Raw genomic sequence first — 20661 nt, forward strand, 5'->3', positions numbered from 1 at the left:
CAAATAATTAGTGGCTTTGTTCCAAATATCCAGAGCCCCTGCTGCTATTCTTTTATCAGGGTTTGCAACAAACTCCCTGGAGATCTTTATCACAAACTTATTAGTAACAATTCCTCAAGACATAAATAGCTTCAATTGCCAGAACCAGGTGGGAAAACTTCTCTTGTTCTGAACTTGATTGAAAGTTGGTAGCTTTGATACCAATTTAGTAATGGAGCAGAGAAATCCATCCAAAGGAGTATATGTCCCCCCCCCCCCAAAAAAAATCTAAAGATATAATAAAAACGTTGTGCTTCTTTCTTAGTGATCTGAGAATAAGGTGCAGCAACTCACACTGCTGTGAAAATCTCAGACTACTGGATCAATATTACTGATTTTTTCCTCTTGCCTCAGGTTCTAATATGAATGTATGAATCCTCCCTTTCTTTAAAATATTGATATCTCATTCATCGTGGATTATCTGGCACTAATGATGTTTTTCTGATTATTGCATTAAAATATTTTCTATCTTGATTACTGAGTTTTTTAGTGCCCCCCCCCCCCCCCCGAACTGTACCCTCAAAGAATGCCTCACTAATGCTGGATCTGCTTTAAGCCCATTCTCAGGGATATTCAACTTTCTTTTTTTTTATTTAATTTTTAATTTATTTATTTTATTGGAGTTCAATTTGCCAACATATAGCACATCACCCAGTGCTCATCCCATCAAGTGCCCCCCTCAGTGCCCATCACCCAGTCACCTCATCCCCCGGCCCACCTCCCCTTCCTCCACCCCTTGTTCATTTCTCAGAGTTAGGAGTCTCTCATGGTCTGTCACCCTCACTGATATTTCCCACTCATTTTCTCTCCTTTCCCCTTCATTCCCTTTCACTATTTTTTATATTCCCCAAATGAATGAGACCATATAATGTTTGCCCTTCTCCGATAGACTTACTTCACTCAGCATAATACCCTCCAGTTCCATCCACATCGAAGCAAATGGCAGGCACTTGTAGTTTCTAATGGTTGAGTAATAAATATTCCATCGTATACATAAACCACATCTTCTTTATCCATTCATCTTTCGATGGACACCGAGGCTCCTTCCACAGTTTGGCTATTGTGGCCATTGCTGCTAGAAACATCGGGGTGCAGGTATCCCAGCATTTCATTGCATCTGTATCTTTGGGGTAAATCCCCAGCACTGCAATTGCTGGGTCGTAGGGCAGGTCTATTTTTAACTCTTTGAGGAACCTCCACACAGTTTTCCAGAGTGGCTGCACCAGTTCACATTCCCACCAACAGTGCAAGAGCGTTCCCTTTTCTCCACATCCTCTCCAACATTTGTGGTTTCCTGCCTTGTTAATTTTCCCCATTCTCACTGGTGTGAGGTGGAATCTCATTGTGGTTTTGATTTGTATTTCCCTGATGGCAAGTGATGCAGAGCATTTTCTCATGTGCATGTTGGCCATGTCCATGTCTTCCTCTGTGAAATTTCTGTTCATGTCTTTTGCCCATTTCATGATTGGATTGTTTGTTGCTTTGGTGTTGAGTTTAATAAGTTCTTTATAGATCTTGGTACTAGCCCTTTATCTGATACGTCATTTGCAAATATCTTCTCCCATTCTGTAGGTTATCTTTTAGTTTTGTTGACTGTTTCTTTTGCTGTGCAGAAGCTTTTTATCCTGATTAAGTCCCAATAGTTCATTTTTGCTTTTGTTTCCCTTGCCTTCATAGATGTATCTTGCAAGAAGTTGCTGTGGCCAAGTTCAAAAAGGGTGTTGCCTATGTTCTCCTCTAGGATTTTGATGGATTCCTGTCTTGCATTTAGATCTTTCATCCATTTTGAGTTTATCTTTCTGTATGGTGAAAGAGAGTGGTCTAGTTTCATTCTTCTGCACGTGGCTGTCCAATTTTCCCAGCACCATTTATTGAAGAGACTGTCTTTTTTCCAGTGGATAGTTTTCCTGCTTTCTCAAATATTAGTTGACCATAAAGTGGAGGGTCCACTTCGGGATTCTCTATTCTGTTCCAATGATCTATGTGTCTGTTTTTGTGCCAGTACCACACTGTCTTGATGACCACAGCTTTGTAGTACAACCTGAAATCTGGCATTGTGATGCCCCCAGCTATGGTTTTCTTTTTTAATATTCTCCTGGATATTTGTTTCTTTTTTCTGATTCCACACAAATCTTAAGATGATTTGTTCCAACTTTCTGAAGAAACTCCATGGTATTTTGATAGGGATTGCATTAAATGTGCAAACTGTCATGAGTAGCATTGACATTTTCACAGTATTAATTCTGCCAATCCATGAGCATGGAATATTTTTCCATCTCTTTGTGTCTTCCTCAATTTCTTTCAGAAGTGTTCTGTAGTTTTTAGGGTATAGATCCTTTACCTCTTTGGTTAGGTTTATTCCTAGGTATCTTATGCTTCTGGGTGCAAACGTAAATGGGATTGACTCCTTAATTTCTCTTTCTTCAGTCTCATTGTTAGTGTATAGAAATGCCACTGGTTTCTGGGCATTGATTTTGTATCCTGCCACACTGCCAAATTGCTGTATGAGTTCTAACAATCTTGGGGTGGAGTCTTTTGGGTTTTCTATGTACATTATCATGTCATCTGCAAAGAGGGAAAGTTTGACTTCTTCTTTGCCAATTGAATGCCTTTGTTTTTTTCTTTTTGTTGCCTGATTGCTGAGCTAGGACTTCTAGTACTATGTTGAATAGCAGTGGTGAGAGTGAAAATTCCTGCTGTGTTCCAGATCTTAGGAGAAAGGCTCCCAGGGTTTCTCCATTAAGAATGGTATTTGCTGTGGGCTTTTCATAGATGGCTTTTAAGATGCTGAGGAATGTTCCCTCTATCCCTACACTCTGAAGAGTTTTGATCAGGAATGGATGCTGTATTTTGTCAAATGCTTCCTCTGCATCTATGGAGAATATCATATGGTTCTTGTTTTTTCTCTTGTTGATATGATCTATCACATTGATTGCTTTACGAGTGTTGAACCAGCCTTGCATCCCAGGGATAAATCCCACTTGGTCATGGTGAATAATCTTCTTAACGTACTGTTGGATCCTATTGGCTAGTATCTTGTTGAGAACTTTTGCATCTGTGTTCATCAGGGATATTAGTGTATAATTCTACTTTTTGGTGGGGTCTTTGTCTGGTTTTGGAATTAAGGTGATGCTGGCCTCATAGTGAGTTTGGAAGTATTCTATCTCTATCTTTTGGAACAGCTTTAGTAGAATAAGTATTGTTTCCTCTTTAAATGTTTGATAGAATTCCCCTGGGAAGCCATCTGGCCCTGGACATTTGTGTCTTGGGAGATTTTTGATGACAGCTTCAATTTCCTCCCTGGTTATTGGCCTGTTCAGGTTTTCTATTTCTTCCTGTTCCAGTTTTGGTAGCTTGTGGTTTTCCAGAAATGCGTCCATTTCTTTTAGATTGCCTAATTTATTGGCATATAGTTGCTCATAATATGTTTTTAAAATAATTTGTATTTCCTTGGTATTGGTGGTGATCTCTCCTTTTTCATTCATGATTTTATTAATTTGAGTCCTTTCCCTTTTGCTTTTAATAAGGCTGGCTAATGGTTTATCTATCTTATTAATCCTTTCAAAGAACAAACTCCTGGTTTTGTTGATCTGTTCCACAGTTCTGGTCTCTATTTCATTGAATTCTGCTCGAATCTTTATTAACTCCCTTTTTTCTGCTTGGTGTCGGTTTTATTTGCTGTTCTTTCTCCAGTTCCTTTAGGTGCTAGGTTAGCTTGTGTACTTGAGTTTTTTCCAGTTTTTTGAGGGATGCTTGTATTGGGATGTATTTCCCTCTCAAGACTGCTTTTGGTGTATCCTAAAGAATTTTGAATGGTTGTATCTTCATTCTCATTAGTTTTCATGAATCTTTTTAATCCTTCTCTAATTTCCTGGTTGACCCTTTCATCTTTTAGCAGGATGGTCTTTAACCTCCACGTGTTTGAATTTCTTCTAAATTTCTTCTTGTGATTTAGTTCTAGTTTCAAAGCATTATAGTCTGAAAATATGCAGGGGATAATCCCAATCTTTTGGTAGCGGTTAAGACCTGATTTGTGACCCAGTATGTGGTTTATTCTGGAGAACGTTCCACGTGCACTTGAGAAGAATGTGTATTCATTTGCGTTTGGATGTAAAAGTTCTGTAAATATCTGTGATATCTATTTGGTCCAGTGTATAATTTAAAGCTCTTGTTTCTTTGGAGATGTTGTGCTTAGAAGATACGTAATATACAGAAAGTGCCGTGTTGAAGTCTCCCAATATAAGTACTATTATTATCTAAGTATGTCTTAACTTTGGTTATTAATTGATTGATATACTTGGCAGCTTATACATTAGGGGCATAAATATTCATGATCGTTAGGTCCTCTTGTTGGATAGATCCTTTAAGTATGATACAGTGTCCCTCTTCATCTCTTACTACAGTCTTTGGGATAAACTTTATCTGATATGAGGATGGCTACTCCAGCTTCCTTTTGAGGACCATTTGAATGGTAAATGGTTCTCCAACCTTTTATTTTCAGGCTGTAAGTATCCTTAGGTCTCAAATGAGTCTCTTATAGACAGCAATAGATGGGTCTTGCTTTTTTATCCAGTGGCCTTTTGATGGGATCATTAAGCCCATTCACATTCGGAGTTACTATTGAAATATATGAATTTAGTGTCATCATAATACCTATTCAGTACCTGTTTTTGTGGATTGTTTCTTTGGACTTCCTCTTTCTTTTACAGAGTTCCCCTTAATATTTCTTGCAGATCTGGTTTGGTGGTAACATATTCCTTGTTTCTGCCTATCTTGGAAGCTCTTTAACTCTCCTTCTATTCTGAATGAGAGCCTTGCTGGATAGAGTATTCTTGGCTGCGTGTTCTTCTCATTTAGGACCCTGAATATATCCTGCCAGCCCTTCCTGGCCTGCCAGGTCTCTGTGGAGAGGTCTGTTGTTAACCTAATACTTTTCCCCATATAGGTTAGGGATCTCTTGTCTCTTACTGCTTTAAGGATCTTCTCTTTAGGGCAGCCCAGGTGGCTCAGCAGTTTAGCGCTGCCTTCAGCTCAGGTCCTGATCCTGGAGACCCGGGATCGAGTCCCACGTCAGGCTCCCTGCATGGAGCCTGCTTCTCCCTCTGCCTGTGTCTCTGCCTCTGTGTGTGTGTGTGTGTGTGTGTGTGTCTCATGAATAAATAAATAAATAAATAAATAAATAAATAAATAAATAAAATCTTTAAAGAAAATAAAAAGGATCTTCTCTTTATCTTTGGAATTTGCAAGTTTCACTATTAAATGTCGGGTATTGAACAGTTTTTATTGACTTTAGGGGTAGATCTCTCTATCTCCTGGATCTGAATGCCTGTTTCCCTCCCCAAGTTAGGGAAGTTCTTAGCTATGATTTCTTCAAATACACTTTCTGGTCCTCTGTCCCTTTCAGTGCCTTCTGGAACCCCAATTAAAAGTAGATTTTTCCTTCTGAGGCTGTCATTTATTTCCCTTAATCTTTCCTCATGGTCTTAATTATTTCTCTTTTCCTCAGCTTCCTTCCTTGCCATCAGCTTGTCTTCTATGTCACTCGTTCTTCTACTTCATTAACCCTCACCGTTAGGACCTCCAATTTGGATTACATCTCACTTAATTGATTTTTAATTTCAGCCTGATTAGATCTAAATTCTGCAGTCATGAAGTCTCTTGAATCCTTTATGCTTTTTTCCAGAGCCACCAGTAGCTTTATAATTGTGCTTCTGAATTGGCTTTCTGATATTGAATTGTAATCCAAATTCTGTAACTCTGTAGGAGAGAGTGCTATTTCTGATTCTTTCTTTTGTGGTGAGTTCTTCTTTCTAGTCACTTTGCTCGGTCCAGAGTGGCTAAAAACAAGTTGTATGGAAAAAGGAAGGAAAAAAAAGAGGAAAAAAGGAAAAAAACAAAAACAAAGAACAAAAAATGAAAACAAAAACTAAAACAAAACAAGGAGGGGTATCCTCTGATTGTATATACTCTAAATCCCTCGACTTCCCCTGGGGCTTTCCAGCACTGCTTGGTCAAGAATCTGCTCTTTCCCTGTCCTTCCAGGTGGTCTTCTGGGGAAGGGGCTGCTGTGCTGATTCTCAGGTGTGTGCACCTAGAGGAGCTGCCCCGCCCCCTGCCAGGTGCATGGCTCAGTGGGAGTTTTTTATCCTGTTGGGCTGCTGTTCCCTGGCAGCCCGACCCTCCCAGGCACAGGGTGACACCAGGAGGAACAACAACAGTGGTGGCAGCCAGCCTTCCAGCCCTAGAGTCAGCTCCCACAGTAACTACCGCAGTCTCCCAGTCCGCACTGGCCTGGATGCTCCCAGGGTCTCAGGAGTGCTGATCTCCACAGGTCAGGGGTGCCCAGTGGCAGGAGCATCCTTGCTGTCCTGTGCCCTCCTGGCCTCCGCCTGTCCCAGGGGAGCGCAGGATCCTGGGCTGTGTTCCCTGGTGCCCTGGAATCCGGGGCCTGCCTCAACTTTCCTGTTTCCAGGAGCTCCTTTTATATTAAGGGAGGCAAATAGAACATGTAAGGCTCTGGGTAGGATGTGTATATGAAATAGGATAGCAGGGATGGTCTCAGAGAGTAGGTGACATTTGAGGAAAGATGAAAAAGGGAACAGAGACCTAGATTTGTGCCTACAAAGATCAGTATGGATCTTAAAGGACTACTCATTGACATGGATTTATGGACCTGGTCGTCAAGTAATCATTGCCAAATATCTCACAAGGTCACGTATTTGGCTTATCATCCAAGTCATGTACCTATTAAGATAAGCTTTCTAGGGGTGCCTGGGTGGCTCAGTCAGTTAAGAAACTGTTCGTTTTGGCTCAGGTCATGATCCTCAGATCCTGGGATCTAGCCCTCACATGGAGTCCTGAGTGGGGCTCTGCCCTCAGCAGGAAGTCTGCTTGAGGATTCTCTTTCTCACCCCCTGGCTCTCCCTCCATTTGTGCTTTCTCTTTCTCTTTCTCTAAATTTTTTTTTTTAAGTTATGCTTTCCCTTCTTGCCTCAGTAACTAAGGTCTCTGCCCCATTACTTGGTCTCTGACACTTGTTGATTCTGATCTCCCCACTGAAATCTGGTCCCCATTTAATACATTAACTCCCACCACCACTCTGGCCAACACAAAACACTAAAGCTCATTCACACCTTTAACTACAGTCAGTTTCCCGAATGACCTGAGGGTCAAATACAAAGTCAAATCTGAAAGGAGAGAGTTTATGAGCTTATATATCTATAAGCTATATATATATATATATCTATATATCAAAAAGTAACTACCAGATTTTGTAATTAAATATGTATATTTATATATGTACTAGTACTTTATCATTAAAGTATTACATTATTACATATATTACACATGTAATTTTTATAAATATAAAAATCTGAAGGTTGCATATAGAAAGGGATTATCAAGAAACTAGACCAAATACGGAAAAACATAATTTTAGACTGAACTGAGTTTATCAATACACACATGCATTAACCAGTGACTGAATTCAATGTGCAAGCTCAAGCAGCTGGGAGTGCTTCTAACTTGTTGGCCTGGCTGTTTTTGCTGAACCTGGACTCAACAGTGATCTGAACTACAAAAAAAAAAAAAAAAAAAAAAAGATGTCAAAAATTCCTTAGAAGAGTGTGAAGAAAGAATCTACACATTTAGGGAACTCTACCCATTAGGCTGTATTTATCACATGTAATTTATCCACCTTAGCCTTTCCCTTCAAGAAGCTTGGTTGTCAAGACACCGAGAAATAGCTTTGTGAGAAACATACTGTTATTTTATTAAATGTGTATTTATTCATGAGGATATTTTCAACACATGCTTAAATAAAATTACTATTGCCTGAAGAATATCCTTGTTCCCAACGTTATAACCAATTAATACCAGAAACTAGACATAAGTATCATACGGCAGGATTTGCCCCAGTTTATAACTGATGTGAGAAAATCAATACGGAAAATTAACTTTCTTGCTTTAAGGACTGGTGAAGTTTCTCCTAATAATATTTATGTATCTGAATGTTTTCACTATAAGACAAAAAGCTTATTTATTTTTATTTTGCAAAATATTAGAAGTTGAACGATTCCCATTCCAATGAGCATGACTGTTTTTCCAAGACCTCAGAAGAAGGTAATAGCTGACTAAATAACCAACCTCCATCTCTAGGAAAATAATATCTGTTTTGCAGGACAAATATTTAAACACTAAAATAAATTCTAAATGAATATGTGAGAGCCATAATAAAATAAAGCAAAAAAAAATGTGTTTCTGATAGATATAAGTTTCTTGACACTGTCTTGAATCATGTAAGGCTTTTCACTTCCACTCCATCTGCTTCAAGAGTTTACTGCTGGAATGCCCAATTAACACATTAATACTCCAGAGGTCACCACTCCAAAAGCCGAGGCCAGACTCTCAGACTACATATGGGTTACCTGGATCTAAAGTCCTCATCAGGGGATCCCTGGGTGGCTCAGCGGTTTGGCGCCTGCCTTTGGTCCAGGGCGCAATCCTGGAGTCCCAGGATCGAGTCCCGCGTCAGGCTCCCAGCATGGAGCCTGCTTCTCCCTCCTCCTGAATCTCTGCCTCTCTTTCTCTCTATGCCTATCATAAATAAATAAATAAATCTTTAAAAAAAAATAAATAAAGTCCTCATCATCTTCAAGGCTCCTCCCACAATTCTGAATTATACGCATACCAGATTCATGTTGGTTTTTACCTTTTCACTTTCTCTAATGCATTATCTCATTTCTCCTATTATTCACAACAATATCTTTAGATCAGTTTTTTGCTGCTTCTTTCCACAGGCATAATCCCTACTCAGTGTGGCGTGATTTCCCTATCCCCTTGACTATTAAAGGAGACTTTTACAGAGTATGTTGTGCTTATTCTTTTCCTCTGTGTTCAGAATTATCTTTTCCAAATGTATTTCCCATCATCACGTCCCTGCAACTTACCTTGAAGCTAATAGTTACATTTCGTTGCTTGGCAATTACATTAAACCCCTCTGCCAATCTCTTAAGGAAATTCAAATAACGTTTTCTCTTTCCTCTTTAATATGGCTTCTTGCTTTAAGGAAACGTGCCTCTGGGAGAAGGGCTCCTGGCAGACCTGCCCAGAGAAGAAGCCCCAGTCTGCCAGGAGGGCACTTCCAGGTCCTAAAAACACCACCCCTGTCAGTCAGTCCTCAGAAGTCTGGAGGGGCCTTGTCCCTAACTCTCCAGAAGGAAGAGGCCAGTGGCCTGTTCAATGGCCGAGTCGTTCCGAAGGAGCCTACGCGGCTGGAATTTGACTTTAGATGATGCCACCGGCACAAAGAAATGGGGAAAAGGCCCGGCCTCAGACCTCCCTCAAAGAGACTGAAGACGAGGCAGGGAAGCCCACCTCCTCCCCCCGCCCCCCCCCCGCGCCCTCCCCCGCCCCAGCCGCGCCTCAGGCGGGCCTTCCGACCTGGACTAGGTCAACGTTAACCGGCGGGAGGTGGCACAGAGCCCCCCCTCCTCCTCCCTGCCTCAGGTTGCTCTAGCCGGGCCCGCCAGGCCTGCGGGTCAAGCCCCAGGGCACCGGGCCCGCTGCCACAAAGGACTCACCTCTGCGCCAGAGGACGGCAGCCTGCGGTGCCGGCGGCGCAGGCGCTGAAGGAGCCGCGGGGGACAAGGGAACCGCCCACTCGCGGCGCATGCGCTCCTGGCTCCCGGGCTCCCGCCAGCGCCCCCGTCGCCTCCGCCGGGCCTGCACCAGCCTCAGACCTGAGAGAGGAAGGAGTAGTTCTGGGACCCGAGGTTCCGGGAACAGGCCGAGGTGCATCACCTGAAGCAATGCGGGACTTCCTCTTTTTTATTTTATTTTTTTAAGTCTTCTCTAATTCTTCATTTTCAGGATCACTGGAGTTACTATTTAATTTTTATCATAAGTAGCTGTAGTTTTTTTTTAATAATAAATTTATTTTTTATTGGTGTTCAATTTGCCAACATACAGAATAACACCCAGTGCTCATCCCGTCAAGTGTCCCCCTCAGTGCCCGTCACCCAGTCACCCCCACCCCCCGCCCACCTCCCCTTCCACCACCCCTAGTTCATTTCCCAGAGTTAGGTGTCTCTCCTGTTCTGTTTCCCTTCCTGATATTTCCCACTTATTTTTTTCTCCTTTCCCCTTTATTCCCTTTCACTATTATTCATATTCCCCAAATGAATGAGACCATATAATGTTTGTCCTTCTCCGATTGACTTACTTCACTCAGCATAATACCCTCCAGTTCCATCCACGTTGAAGCAAATGGTGGGTATTTGTCGTTTCTAATGGCTGAGTAATATTCCATTGTATACATAAACCACATCTTCTTTATCCTTTCATCTTTCAATGGACTTCGTCTTTAAAAAGCCGGCCCTGGGCAGCCCCGGTGGCCCCGCGGTTTAGCGCCCACATGCGGTGTGATCCTGCAGTCCCAGGATCGAGTCCCATGTCGGGCTCCCTGCATGGAGCCTGCTTCTCCCTCTGCCTGTGTCTCTGCCTCTCTCTCTCTCTCTCTCTGTGTGTCTGTCATGAATTAATAAATAAAAATCTTTAAAAAAAATTTTTTAAAAATGCAAAAATAAAAAGCCAGCCCTGAAGAAACATCCCGCATACCTCAAGTCCAGCTGCTCCTGAAGGACTGCCCTCAGACACTGGTGGGTGCCCCAAGACAGTGTATGGGATGTGGATGCACCTGCCCCGAAGTCCAGGAGTCCGCCTGAGGCAAGGCTGGAGGAGGTTGGCCGCCTGGGAGCCCCGGGGGTTGCTGTGCTGCATCCACTTTGATGTGTTCTCACCGGGACCTGCTGCTGCCCATGCGGCCCATGGTGGGCTCGTGGACATGCTGCAGCACACCAGGAGGCCCGGGAGCCTGCCGCACGAGGGACACAGCAGGAGAGCCTGTGCTTTTTTTTTTTTTTTTTAGCACATCAAAGCATATTTCTTTTAATAAAAAATCGACAGTATGTACATTATTTACAAAAAAAAAAGAAAAACCAAGTTAAAATTTGTGTGTGTGTGTGTGTGTGTGTCAGAGAGTAAAGCTGGTGGATGGCACTAGGGTAGACTAGTAAAGAAGCAGGTACAAAACAGTTCCACGGGAGCTAAAAAGGGCGACGGATTTGAAGTTGCTGAGGTTGAGAACCAGAGGAGAGTAAAGGGTGGGCAGCGAGGGATTCGTCAGGAAAAACCCACAAGATGATCAATCCCAAAGCCAAACTGCAGGTCCCAGATAAAATCTAATGGGTGATCTAGATGTGCTCCAGTGACCAGGAAAAAAAAAAAAAAATCCAATCCAGTTTTTTTTTTCCTTTGGGGGGAGGGGAGGAGCAGTGGCCATCAGAGTTACAATCCATCTGAGCGGTGGGCCCTTCCCCAGGCTGTCAGTGGCACCCATCCAGTCAAGGTGGACGGCTCTGTGTAAAGTGCCTGTGGATGGGAAAGATCATGGAGGTGGACAGGTTTGGGGGGATTGTGTACCAGGCAAGGAAGGAGGCCCAGAGACAGAAGGAACTTGCCAAAGCAGTGATCCAAAAGATGCTGAAAGAAAAGGACCAACTTACAGCGGACCTGAACTCCATGGAAAAATCTTTTTCCGACCTCTCAGAGGTGTTTGAACAACTAAAGGAGTTGACCAAAGGCTACTCACTAATGAATGCTTCCTAACCAATGAAGGATTGCCAAAGAAGTACATTGATTACATTGTAAGAATTGAAAAGGCAGGCCAGAGACACCAAGCACCTGAAAGTCCATGCAGAAAAGGAAGGCAAGCAGGCAGATGAGAAGATCAGCCGCGTCCAGAGCAAGGCCCAAATAGAGGCCTTGGCCTTCCAGGAGTGCCCAAGGAAGGAGCAGGTGTACATCCACTTGCTGGAGAAAGCCACTGAGCAGAAGATATTTTTTTTTGTTTTATTTATTTATTTATTTATTTGAAGGGGGTGTGGCAGAGGGAAAGAGACTCTGTAGCAGACTCCTCCCTGAGCAGGTGGGACCTCTATCCCAGGACCCTGAGATCATGACCTGAGTCAAAACCAAGAGTTGGGTGCTCAACCCTCTGGAGCCACTCCTGAGCAATATAACAATGTAATGTAAGAAAATAATGAACTGACCAGAATCAGTGATGACCTTATTTCCAAAATGGAGATGATCTGAGATAGAAGTTCCTGACCAGTTCCCATCCTTCCTTCAGTCTGTCTGATTCTGTTAGAAGTTTCCATGCTCTTCTCTCTTAAATTCAACTCATTTTAATACTAGATTTTTTTTTAATTTGCACTTATTCTATGCAGAATTTACTCCCAGGCCATAAGTTTTTGTTTCTTCAGTTTCTTCTGGGATATCTTTTTCTTCTGTGCAACCTCCTCTTCTGGTTTAGGAACAATCTGCTCTTTTTCAGTAAGAATCATCTCGATGTAGCAGGGAGAACTCATGTGTGGGTTAATCTGGCCATGAGCCCTGTTGGTTCTATGTCGCATCTCGGGGGCTTTGTTCACCTGGATGTGCTCAGTGACCAGAGAACCTACATCTAAACCCTTAGGTTCAGCATTACTCTCCGCATTTTTAAGCATGTGCAGTAAAAATTCAGCACTCTTCTTGGGCCACCGACCCTGTGTCCAGCCTCAGTGTTTGGCCTGCACACGCCTACCAACTCCACCATTGTTTTTTTTTTGTTTTTTTTTTTTTATTAATTTTTATTGGTGTTCAATTTACCAACATATAGAAAAACACCCAGTGCTCATCCCATCAAGTGTCCACCTCAGTGCCCATCACCCATTCCCCTCCAACACCTGCCCTCCTCCCCTTCCACCACCCCTAGTTCGTTTCCCCGAGTTAGGAGTCTTTATGTTCTGTCTCCCTTCCTGATATTTCCCAACATTTCTTTTCCCTTCCCTTATATTCCCTTTCACTATTATTCATATTCCCCAAATGAATGAGAACATACACTGTTTGTCCTTCTCCGATTGACTTACTTCACTCAGCATAATACCCTCCAGTTCCATCCACGTTGAAGCAAATGGTGGGTATTTGTCGTTTCTAATGGCTGAGTAATATTCCATTGTATACATAGACCACATCTTCTTTATCCATTCATATTTCGATGGACACCGAGGCTCCTTCCACAGTTTGGCTATTGTGGACATTGCTGCTAGAAACATTGGGGTGCAGGTGTCCCGACGTTTCATTGCATCTGAATCTTTGGGGTAAATCCCCAACAGTGCAATTGCTGGGTCGTAGGGCAGGTCTATTTTTAACTCTTTGAGGAACCTCCACACAGTTTTCCAGAGTGGCTGCACCAGGTCACATTCCCACCAACAGTGTAAGAGGGTTCCCTTTTCTCCGCATCCTCTCCAACATTTGTTGTTTCCTGCCTTGTTAATTTTCCCCATTCTCACTGGTGTGAGGTGGTATCTCATTGTGGTTTTGATTTGTATTTCCCTGATGGCAAGTGATGGAGAGCATCCAACTCCACCATTGTAACGATGGGATGTACACACTACTTCTGCAAGGTGACATCCTTCAGATACTTGGTGGCTTTTTGGATATGCATACCCTTGATGGCCTGGGCAGTTTCATGCATGTTCTTAAAGTGAACACGAAGATTTGAACCTCTCAACTTGCATGATTTTGCAGGGTTTTCTGGGCTCAGCGAGTAGCGAACCATCTCCGGAGACCTCCAGAGTGACCCCTCAGGACGCTCAGGGGAAGAGGAAGAGCCTATACTAGATTGGTTTTATTATTTCTTTATTTTTTTAGATTGTTTTTAAAAAGAAAATTAAATACAGCTTCCCTTAAGTCAAAGAAAGAAAAAAAAAGTGCCAGATGTTTCTTATAATACTACTGAAGTTTTGACTGTTCCCTTCCCTATGCTTCCTTACCTCTACCTGAAATAGAGTTTTTCCTTGACTTGAATCTTCACTCTTTCTGGATCCATGTCTCTATTCTCTGTGTTCATCTATGTGCAAAGTGCCTTCAAGCCCATGAATGTACCCAACACATGGAAGCATCCCTAGGTCTCTTCCATAAGTGTGCACACCGTGTCTTCCACACGGCATCATTTCTTTCCTAAATACAGATGTCTCCTATTTGTTTTATAATACTCTCAAAACATGGGAATCAAATTACTGTATGCTACTCTAGAAATGATTAATTCTGGTATCTAACATAAGGCCCATGGATCCCAGAGAATTAATGAGTAGGTTTCAGAAAAATCCATGAACCCCTTCCCTACCACAGGATTGTGTTTTACAAAAAAAATGCTAAGAATCACTGATTTATTCTAGCACTCATAACTTTACAGCTGAAGAAACTGAAATTCAAGGTCAGAAAACTAAATTACTTGAAGGGAATAGACTTTTTGAATCCTGTTCCTTTCAACTTCTGAACTCAATTTCACATACTCTTGGGGGTATAAAATTCCATGAAATGTCTTCAAAATCCATTACCCTGCCTGCAGGCAGAAATTGTCATAAAGATCCCAGCAGATGCAACTCATGATACTGTTAAAGATCTCCTGGGAAAGGGATTTCATAATTTCCTTCAGTTTTCTTTCACACAAACATAAAATCAGCCTCTTAGAGCAACCAATAGATTCTATTACTTCTCCTTCTTGTATCCTGAAAACACACACACACACACACACACACACACACACACACACCCCTGCGGCTTTCATTTAGGAGGAGATCAAGTGAAAGTATAATTTACCTCACGTATACTCTCTATCAAATATTATTTCAACTTGAGCTTTACTTGAATATGAATATTTAAACAAAGCAATATTAAATTAGTTTTTGTGTTTTTGTTACATAAAAGCTCAGGTTGATAAACTCAAGATAATCCACAAATCCTTTAACCAAGGAAACAACTGTTTGTAGTGTTAACATGACATGTTTATTCTGTCTTTGTGAGATCATATTGAAAATGAAAGTCCCTGCCCTGGCCTATGCTCATGGAGTAACAACAACAGTAGGAAAGTTTCTGGATCAGCCATTGGATCCCTAAACCATCTCCAGGCTACAGAGGTTGGGTGGGAATAGAACATGATATTTCTTCCTCGTAAGTTTAAATGCCTTCGGCAGTGTCCAGGAATCCCTACCCTTCTCTCACACTCCTTCGGACAGTTTGTTGTTACTCTGCAACGAAGAGTAGGATTTTGAGCGACTTGTACTTCCTCAGTTCGAGTGAAACTATTTCAAATCATTTCCATTTCCATCTCCAAGTATCTATAGCACAGGAAAACAATAGAAAATACTGAACAAAAAAAAAAAGAAAATATTGAACATAATGAATAGCAGTCAAACAATCTCTTGGCAGCATGATCCATCAAAATAGTATTGTAGGCCTGTTTATGTACAGAATCAAAGGGGCCAAGTCTAAAAGTAGCAAACCATTTTTGCTTTTTCTCAGCCTAAATCAGTATTGATGTTATTGGGGGGAAAAATAAACTGACCAAGCGAGTGCAATCCTCAGTGCATGGAGCCATACAGAAAAAAACAGACAATTCAGCAGTTGGAGAGAGAAGAGCTGAGGGAGATGGATCAAACAAATCCTAGCTACTGCTAGGAAACCATCCAGATGATTGTTTGGGATCAAAAAGGGAACTGAAGCTTGACCTGTAACAATTTGGGAAAGGATGTAGAGCAAGCTGACAGAATCATTGAAAAAGAGGATTGCTTGAATATGGATATGGGAATAAGAAGTTGAATAAGAGAGTTGGCATGGATAGATGTCTGGAAATAAAATCACATTCCCCTTCAGCACGTTTCACTAACAAGGAAAAAGGTGTGTAAGCAAAAGTAAATTGTGCCGTTCCTTTCCAAAGGGAGACTCGGAGATCTCTGCCTGTCTGCCTTCCTAAGGTCCTGACATGCCTAAAGAGATTGTTCAAGGTGTGTATTGTTGCATTTTAGAAGATAGTCTAAACTCTAAAAACACCATGATTGAATACTGCTCAAGCACTGAAGAGTGGCTAGTCAAATGCTGCTATTTTCTCAGGATGCTTTCTCTGTAGGGAGTACAAAAATAGCCATTTTCCTTTTTTCACTGGCACTATGGTAGAGTGAAGTGGTTGAGTGGATATTCATGACATAGGAACTCTACTGCTTTTGGTCAACTGCTATTCTTATCATTTGACAGTGTCTTTTGAATAAGATTTGGTCTGAAAAGGGTATCTAGAGAAGTTTCATATAAAGAGGCAGTCTGTGTTTAGATGGTCCTTTCTAGTTCCTCTCGTGCATGGTGTGAGAAATGTCTTTCTGAAAGAAAGTCAAAAGGCATTGTTTCTTCCTCAAGCATCAGTTCCCTACCAAACTGCATAGAAAATTGATAGCAAAAGGGGGAGTGTTGGGGGCAGGAGAGGAAAAGAGAGAAAACATTCTTAGTGTATAAGCAAACACACATATGCATCAAAACAGAAGGGCAATGTTGGTTTTTCACTATGAAAGTTAAGGGTAACTTTTTAACATTAAAATTAGACTTGTTCTTGAAATTTCTCAGAATATTTTTGTAGTCTCAAGAATATTTTTTGTAGATCTATAATTGAGTTACAACATTAAATTAGTTTTAGGTGTAAAATATAATGATTTGATATTTTCATATATTGCAAAGTGATTACCATAATAAATCTAGTTAACATCCTACTTAACATCTACTGTACATGGTTACAGATTTTTTTCTTGTGATAAAAACTTTTACGATTTACTTTTAACAACTCCCAATATGCAAAACAGTAATTTTAACTATAATTGCCATGCTGTATACTATATCCCGGTGACTTAGGTATTTTTAAAAAATTGTGCCTTTGATTCCCCTTAGCCATCCCCCACCACACACACACACACACACACACACACACACACACACACACTTCTGTATCTATGGGGTTATTTTTTGTTTGTTTTGTTATTTTTTAGATTCTACATATAAGTAAGATCATATGGTATTTGAGTTTTTCTATTTGATTTATTTTACTTAGCATAATGCCCTATGTTGTTGCAAGTAGCAAGATTCCATTCTTTTTGATAGCTAAATAATATTCCATTATATAAGGATAGATAGATTGATTAATCACATTTCTTTATCCATTCATCAATTGATAGACACTTGTCTTGGCTATTGTAAATAATGCTGTAATGAACAGGGGTGTGTATACATTTTCAAATTAGTGTCGTCATTTTCTTGGAACAAATGCCTGGAAGTGGAGTTGTTGGATTATATGATGGTTCTATTTTTAGTTTTTTGAGGAACCTCCATACATATCATTTTCCATAGTGGCTGTCCAATTTACATGGCCCTTGACAGTGCACGAGGGTTCCTTTTATTCTACATACTCTCCAAACTTGCTATTTCTTGTCTTTTTAATTCCAGCCATTCTAACAGATGGGAGGTGATTATCTCATTTTGGTTTTGATTTGCATTTCCCTAATGATGAGTGATGTTGAGCATATTTTTCATGTACCTATTGACCATCTGTATATCTTCTTTGGAAAAAAGTCTACTCAAATCCTTTGCATATTTTTAAATTGGATTGTTTGGGGCTTTTCTTGCTGCTGAGTTGTATGAATTCTTTAAATATTTTGGGTAATAACCTCTTATCAAACATATGTTTTGCGATACTTCCCCCATTTAGAAGGTTGCCTTTTATTTTGTTGATGGTTTCATTTCATAGTCTTTATTGTTCCATATACATCATTTCTCCCATTGTTAAATCCCTTAACATTTATAAAAACCTTAATATTTATAATACTTATACTATATAATAAAATTGACTTCCATAAGCCATTTATAAACTCAGCAAAAAAGAAAATGATTTAAGAAGTTTTCACACACAGTTAAACTTTTTATACTTCATTAAAGCTCAGATGCTAATTTCAAAAATAAAATATATTTCTATCTAATGTTTTAGTTTGCTTCTTATATATTAAGGGGAATTGTAATTGCTATATAATAAAAGATATTGTCAAATAAAGCTTTACTTTTACACTTCTAAATATACTTTGTTTTTTTGCCTTTAAAAACAAATGGTTATGACTTTTTCAAAAAGGATAATGTTTATTACCCTAAAAGTAAGTAAATTAAAGGAAAATGTAAACCTTTAATATGGAACAAAGGTCTGAAAGTGAAAATGAGAAAAACTGAAGAAGAGAATGATTTAGGAAATTCTTAAAAAACAAATGGTGGAAAGAAGAAAAAAGAAATGATGCCTTATTGACTTCTAAGCAAAATGCACAGTCATATCATCATAATTATAATATATAAAATTATAATATAAATACAGATTTATATTTTATATAAATATATATATTTAAAAATATAATATATAATATATAACAAAATATATAATATATAATGTAAAATATATAATATATAAATATATTTTTAATATTTTATATTATAAAAGACTTGTTATAAGAAAATAATTAATAGGATAGATACAAAAAATATGAAGTTAATAAATTACTCAGAAGTATTTGAGTAAAAACTTTCAACTAAAGAGGTGTAATAAGGCTCCTTTTATGACTTGAAAGATACAAGAAAATGATATATATGAAAAACTGCCTCTATCACTTTGCTTTTTAAATGTTCTAGAGATGAGGAAATGTAATTTTTTTTTAATTCATGAGAGACACAGAAAGAGAGGCAGAGACATAGGCAGAGGGAGCAGCAGGCTCCCTGGGTGAGCTTGATGCAGGACTCAATCCCAGGACCTTGGGATCACGCCCTGAGTCAAAGGAGACTCTTAACCACTAAGCAACCCAGGCATCCTATTATTTTAAAAAGTCCTGAATGAAAAGTTGATAAACCCAAAAGTCATTTTTTTTTCCTGCATAGATTTTTACTACTAAATCAGTGCGGTGGAGAAAAATATATTTCAAGCTCCAAGAGTATTTTTCATGTCACTGCCTAAGTGAAGAACTTGAAACAAAGAGACAAGTACTTCCTGTTTGTAGTAGACTAATATCCCTAGGTAGGAAAGCTGTCACAAAGGATGTCAAGGATAACCACAGGTGGCTCCCATCAGACATCTTAATTTAAATTAAAAATGGTGTGCCAAATGAAGTTTTAATTTAATCAGGTAGCTATTTTACTCTCAGAATCCTAACTAGGAAGTAATTTATTATCTAATTAACTCAAAAAGGTATAAGCCATAAATGTACACTTATTTTTTAATTAGCACATTAGATGTAACAGGAATCTCTGTGTATTTTATCTTACCATTTACTGAGATAACACATAGGAAATTATTTTCATGGATATGGAATAATAGCTTTTTCAACATGATCTTCAATGGAGCCATTCAAATAAAAGCCAATGACTTAACCATCACCAATATTTTTAAAATATTTTTAAATTTAAATTAAAAATTACAATATTCCTTTTATGACTAACTAAAGGTTATTTAGTCGTGGTTATGATTTTTTCTATAAGTACATACTTCTGGGATACCTGCGTGGCTCAGCGGTTAAGCATCTGTCTTTGGCTCAGGGCATGATCCCAGAGTCCCAGGATCAAGTCCCACATTGGCCTTCTTGCTTGAAGCCTGCTTCTCCCTCTGCCTGTGTCTCTACCTCTCTCTCTCTCTCTGTCTCTCATGAATAAATAAATAAAATCTTTTTTTTTAAAGTATATACTCCTACTTCATCTCTAAGATCTATAAAATGTGAGAATCTCTGTTCTAGAAAAGTCATTTCTTGTCAAATTATCAATTTTAATGAATGTCTTTTGAGTAATAGCTGTGTGCCCAAATCCAGATTAGTGCTTAGTGAAATGAGAGGCAGCATGACATGGTCCCAACTAGAGGAGTCTAAAATTTTTTTGAAAATATAAGCCTACTTATATGAAAAGTTTTATGGTAAAAAGTAAAAAATCCATGAATGTTGGTAAAAATAGATTTCAAAATGTAAACAAAACAAAAAGCAAAAAGAGGAATAAATTTCATGGCTTTGTATAAAAGTATCTCAAGAAAGCTGAAAGAAATGAAATTGATGCTATTAAGAAGAAAAGGGAATGACATCTAAAAATACAGAAAAGCATACAGTCATATCATTCTGAAGGTTATAAGGGATTACAAAAGTGTCCTGATTAAGTCACCCACTCATGGTTGTGCTTAAAGGCTAAAAGGCAAAGTCTAAGTGTGTGTGTGTGTGTGTGTGTGTGTGTGTGTGAGAGAGAGAGAGAGAGAGAGAGAGAGAAAGTGGGGGGGGTGGGGAAGAGAGAAAGTGTGAGCTAATGTTCAGTGAATTCTAATTTATGTCAAAGACCCTTCCAAGTACTTTAATTTTGTTATTTTATTTAATCATTACACAACTGTATGATATTTTTAGTATTATTTTAATCTGATTTAATATATACATTTGTAAACTGATTTTATGTTTGAAGAAACAATGTTCTGAGGGGTTAAATAGCTTGTCTGGGTTACATCATAAAAGTTTTAGCTAACATTTGAACCCCAGCAGCTTAATTCCAGATCTTACTTTTTCAAATAATATGATACTACAGGTATACTGCCTAAGAGCATGAGCTCTGGATCAAGGCTGCCTGGATCTGAATTTCTGCTCCAGATTTACTTCTTTGGGTTCTGGCACTAGTTACTCAAAAGCTCTGAGCTTCAGTTTCTTTGTTTGC

Source organism: Vulpes vulpes, chromosome 4 (genome assembly GCF_048418805.1).
Source record: "Vulpes vulpes isolate BD-2025 chromosome 4, VulVul3, whole genome shotgun sequence".
NCBI lineage: Eukaryota > Metazoa > Chordata > Mammalia > Carnivora > Canidae > Vulpes > Vulpes vulpes.